Source organism: Bison bison, unplaced genomic scaffold (genome assembly GCF_000754665.1).
Source record: "Bison bison bison isolate TAMUID 2011002044 unplaced genomic scaffold, Bison_UMD1.0 scf7180017864453, whole genome shotgun sequence".
NCBI classification, from domain to species: Eukaryota; Metazoa; Chordata; class Mammalia; order Artiodactyla; family Bovidae; genus Bison; species Bison bison.
Genome location: NW_011495015.1, coordinates 1,425,860 through 1,431,358, shown reverse-complemented (window position 1 = coordinate 1,431,358; position 5,499 = coordinate 1,425,860). Strand labels below are relative to the sequence as shown.

Genomic DNA, 5,499 nt, shown 5'->3' with positions numbered 1-5,499 from the left:
CGGGGGGGGACCTGGGGGTTCCAGCTACCAGCCGCCCCAGAAGAACACCAAGGAACCCTGACGCCCCACTGTGCCCCAGATGTCGGGGGTGGCTCTGTCACAGAGGGACCACTGGGGGTGATGGGATGGGAGGGCCACAGGCCAGGGGACAGGGACCTGGGTCAGGGCACCTGGGGGCTCACCTCCAGCTCTGTGATGGGGCCTGGTTTTCCCATCTGATGAGGGTGATGGGCCTGGGTTGGTGGCTCAGAAGGGCCTTGGTGGCCATCCTTGAAAATTTCTAAGTTTTCTTTCTGTCCTGACCCTCTGGGAGCTTCTTCTATGAGTCCAAGAGGAAAGCTTGCAGGAAATGGAGAGGGGTTATGATCTTAGCACCTGGAAAGACAGAGGGGCAGCCAGGTGGGGATCCCCTGGCCCTGGAGGTGGGCGTGGGGGTGAGGGCTGTGGACCCTTAGAGCCTCCTGCTCTGTCTCCACAACAACCCTGTGAGGCCTCAAACGACCACCCTCTTAGCACAAGAGCGAGCAGCTGAGGTGTGAGGGGTGGTCTCCTGCCCAGGGTCACTGGTTAGTGACTTTCAGAGTCAGAGCTTGAACCCAGATCTTTCCCGAGACTCCACCCTCTCCCGGTTGGACTGAGACCTAAGTCACTGTGACGCTGGGGAGGATGTGATGGGGACAATGAAAATCTTGAATTCTGACCCCCTAATTACACTTGGATTCACCAGGCACTTCCTTCCCGCAGGCTTGGAGTCTGTGTCTGCAGTAACAGGATGGTTTCCGCCACAGCATCTGGGGAGGCAGGCAGGGGGCCTGGGATGTTGGGGGGAGGGCCAGAGAACCCCTTCCCCCCCCCACCCCCCCGCATCAGACCAGCTTTTCTGGAATCCTCTTTAGAACAGCAGCTCTCCAATCCAGGGCTTGTCTGACTTTTGCTTGGTGGTTTATTTGTTGGATTTTTATTTTTCTGTCTTTTTAAATTTATTTTTAACTGGGGGAGAATTGGGCTTCCCTGGTGGCTCAGCTGGTAAAGAATCCACCTGCAATGCAGGAGACCTGGGTTCGATCCCTGGATTGGGAAGATCCCCTGGAGAAGGAATGGCTACCCACTCCAGTATTCTGGCCTGGAGAATTCCATGGACTATATAGTCCATGGGGTCTCCAAGAGTCGGACACGACTGAGTAACTTTCATTTTCTTGCTTTATAATGTTGTGTTGGTTTCTCATCCGGTTTGTTCTCTACCCTCTGAGGGCGCTTATGGCTGGTGAGGGTACCGCATGGTATTGCCCCCCACCAGACTGCAGTTGTTTTCTTTCTGTGACTGCGAGCTTGTGCCATGAAAGTTGGGAAAGTCACCTTTGTGACGACTGTGGGACATCTGCTAGGAGGCCAGCCTGGAGACACTGCTTCCTCTGGGTGCGTGTCTCAGGGACATCCCCTCCTCGGGCTCCAAGCAGACCCAGGTCAGGTCTGTGTGCTGTGCCCTGCAAGTTCCTGGGCTATCTGGAGCAAAGATGGGACAGGGTCATGGGGGAGAGGGCGGCCCACCTGCCCCTAGGACCCCAGGCACCCTCACAGAAAGAGGGCAGGCATGGGCTCTGCTTGCTCCGCAGCTGATGGAGGGGCCCCAGGCCTGGCTCCCGGCAAGTGAAAGGATGTCGCAGGACCTCTGCAGGTGGCTGCCACGTCCAGACACTGTGGCTCCTCTCCAGACTTCTGGTGTCGAGACACTGTGGGAAGGGGGTTTGCAGACGTGCACTTGGCATCCTCTGAGCCCAGTCAAGCTGACATTCACATTGTCTCTGGGAGTGAGTGAGTGTGTCACTGGCGAGGATGGCCTGCAGCTTGTCCGGAAACTCCGCGGGAGCCAGAGTCCCAACCCGGCCTGGCTGAGCCTATTAGAGGATCGCCTGGGAGCAGAGCCTTTATTCCTGCTTATGGTCCAGCGAGGATGCTAGTGAGCAGGATGGTCAGGGGCCAGGAAGAAGAGGGAGGCCAGACGGAGGCCCCCTTCCCGGGAGAGGCCGCAGATAGCCTGGACCTGACCTGGGGCTGTGTGTGCACATCATGGGGTCCAGGCCCTGCTTCCTCACCTGAGGATGCTCACATGGGCTCTTTGATCTCCTGCACTCTCCTTACACCTGGAAAAGCAGGGAATGCCTGCACCCAGCTCTCTCTTCCCACCTCTGTCTCTGCCACTTCTCAATGCTCTGCGGCTCTTAAAACAAAGTTAAAGGGTAAATCCTTGCTCCTGAGCTGGTGGCTCCAGAGAGGCACCCCCATTCCTGTGCCCACTGGGCTGACTTCCCTCACCAAGCCCTGCCGTCTTTGGGAGAGCCAGGTTCACACCCCAGCTCCTGGAGCACACACATCTCGGAAGTGAGTCATGACATATCAGCATGGGTGGCAGCTATGAGGCTGATCTTCTTAGGATTTTCATTAAAAAGTCAAGGCTTTGATTTCTGACAACATTGGACCTTGGAGATGGAGCCAGTCCCAGGGTCCAGGCCTCCCGGGGTCACCAGCTGCAGGCTTGACAGTGTTTTTCTGACCTCTGGAACTAAATCTTTTCTGTAAAAGAAGCAGAATTGATGGGGTTGACATGCAGAGCACCATCAGGCATTGGGAGAGGCTGCCCACCCGGCCTGTAGCAAGGAGCCCTCGGGGCAGGTGGCTCCTGCAGGGAGGGTGTCCAAGGAGGGCTGCCCAGCGATGACGAGGCTGTAAGGTGGCTCCTCCTGTTTTCTCTTCCCTTCTCTTCGGGGAATGTTTCCCCAGATGCTTAAGAAGTAAACTCTTTAAACCCCAGGTCACAATCCCTCTCCTTGTTAAAGAATCGCTAAGGGTGGAGAAAGCCTTGGACCATAGAAACTACCCAGGACACACTGTCGAGTTTTGTTGTTTGTTTTGTTTCAAAGGAAGGTATTGAACAGTGTGAAGAGTGTGATATCATGTGTAAAACTAGCAACAGAAGAAGAAGGTAGGCTGACCAGGGACCTGGTGTTTCTGCAATGTCGGAACAAGGAGGAGGGGACAGTACGGCCAGGGACAGATGTTTGTCACCCGGAACGTTTCTGTACCTTTGTGCTGAGATCTTACGCTATCCAAACTTGTTACCACACTCAAATTCCAAAAAGGCAGGACTCCGAGGCTCGGAGGAGCGCGGTGGCCACAGATGAAGTGGTGGTGGGGCTGGGCGGACGCGGGCCGGTGTCCAGGGCCTGGGCTGTGCTCTCTGCGGAGGCCGGCCCGGCCCCGTGGCTCGGGGAGCTGAAAAGGCCCGTTCTTCTCCTGTTGTCCCTGGCGTGTGCGTCTGGGCCCGCTGCTAGCGAGTGGTCAGGAAGTGTTGCTATCCCTCCCCAGGCGGGCCGGGAGAGCAGGTCAATGGGCTTGGCCTCCAGGGCCTCTCCAGGGCCCTAGGTGCTGCCTGCCCACTGGCTCCCGCAGGCCCGCCCTCCCACTGCCTGGGAAAGGAGGGGCTGGGGGTGCTTCCGGACAGACCACAGGCCCAGCCGCCCCCCATCTGAACCCTTCACCTCCTCTAATCGCCAGTCCTTAGAGACCTGGCTGAAAATTAGCTTAAATGCTAAATTGAGTTTAAAACCACTCGTTTCAGCCCCTCTGGAAACGGGACACCGTGTAAAAATAGAAAATTTAAATCAGCTTGTTTTTCTTAGCTTTATACAACTTTGCTGTGAGGTTCAGAGCCCTCAGCAAATACGCGATGTTTGAAGAGACTCAGGTGAGCCTCCTGGGAGGATTCTTCCGGATGAAGTTGGCTACTTTTCATTAAAAAGAAAAACAGGACCCCCTAAAGTAACCCTGAAAGAAGAGGCTCGGCCTGAGTCGAGTTCAGCTTCAGGGCACGTTCCCCTCTGCCTGGATTCCTGTGCTGCGGAGGGTTAGCCAGGCGCCTTCTTTCCTCGGCAGAATCAAAAGTGATTAGAGCAAAGATTGCCGGGGTCGCTGGAAACACCAGGGCCTCAGGATCAAGCTTGCAAGCAAACGGAATTGGGCTTTTTCCAAAACCCTAGGCCGGTGAGGCCACAGCATCGTAAATCAGAGAGGTGTCTGCAAACCAGACCACTCTCCCCAGCCACGTGCCTGAGGTATTTGTCCTGGAATGTGATGTCGGGGCTGCCTGGCAAGGAAGAAGCCCTGCAGCGTGTTTTGGGGCTGCCTGAGCCCTGGGAGGAAGCAGGGGTTCCCATGTGCTTTCTGTCCTGCATTCTCTGCAGACCTCTGGGCTTGAACAGCCATTTGTCTGGAGGGAGCTTGTCTTTCCAAGGCTCTTCAGGGCATGTGAGAAATACAGGTTTACAGTGACATCTGTGACATCCCAGGGACCTTGGACCAGTGGCCATGGACAGCAGGTGTTCTGCCCAGCTCCGGGAGGCGGGTCTGTGGCAGGAAGGGTCTCTCCTTAGGCCTGTGGTTGGCGTGACTCTTGGTGGGCTGTGAGTGAGTGTCACAGGTGCACTGGTAGAAGGATCCAAAAGCTCACAGAGGAATCCAAGTCCCTGCTCTTTTCTGCCACTGCAGGGAAAGGAGAGGGATTTGTGGAGGTGATGGGAGTTGGAAGAGGTGGTCGAGGACGGGGGATTCAAGGAGTCAAGACTGAGACAGTGTCAGAAGCCAGCTTACCTTCAGGATGCTGCTGTAAAGAACCGTGACCCTGCCCCTGGGGCTGGGTGCTGCCCAGCAGTGATGGGATCAGCTGATGGGCTCTGGACTCTGGAGGGCTTGCTCAGGTGGACACCCCGGGGCCAAGAAATGTGTTATCACACAATGGCCACTCCTCATGGCTGCTGGCCTCCGCTGTGTCTGTAGAACCTTGTTTTCTGTTTTTTTTTTTTTTTTCTTGATTCCTGAGTGCAAGATTGCTTTATTCAGAGAGTCAGCAGACCAGGAAGTTGTTGTTGTCAGGGACCATGCAGGCGGTAAGCATTTCATCCCTTAAAAGGGCAGGAGGCCGGGAGGATGGCGTGAGCTCCTGGGTGCAGGAAGTCAACTGTTGGGAAGTCCAGGGGGAGTCCTGGCATTTGGGGTGTTGGCCAAGCTGCGGGGAGAGGACAGGGCAGAGGTCAGATGTGGGGTCTACTGCCTTCATGGCAAACTCGACTGTGAAGATGAGTTGCCTTCAGCTCTTTAAATGCTCTAGGACACAACCAAGTAAACGTTAATTCAGAGTTCCTTCTGAAACCTCCCCTACAGTCATCTGTATTGAAGAGCCAGCCGTCTTCTCAAGGATCTTTCTATCTGGCTGTTGCGTCTGGGCGCAGTGTGTCTGCAACGGCAAGCTGGAGGCAGGATTTTCTCTTGTGTGATTTATAGGAAAGGTCTTTGGGAGCTCACAGCTCAGACTCTAAACCTCCTAGGAAACCGTTTCTAGGAAATGCAGTGTTGTTCCCCAGGGGACACACCCAATGCCCCATCCTACCTCCAGGATGCAGTGTTCCCCTCGACTCTGCTCTGGAAGCATCGGGCAGCCACACACAG

The 5,499-nt window shown here is 55.6% G+C and overlaps 1 protein-coding gene across 1 annotated transcript in view; it reads left to right on the top strand.

The window, feature by feature from the left end:
* The window catches only part of APCDD1 (adenomatosis polyposis coli down-regulated 1), a 31,802-nt gene that overhangs the window by 17,889 nt on the left and 8,414 nt on the right, over positions 1–5,499 (top strand). The gene's annotated exons all lie outside the window — the stretch shown is intronic.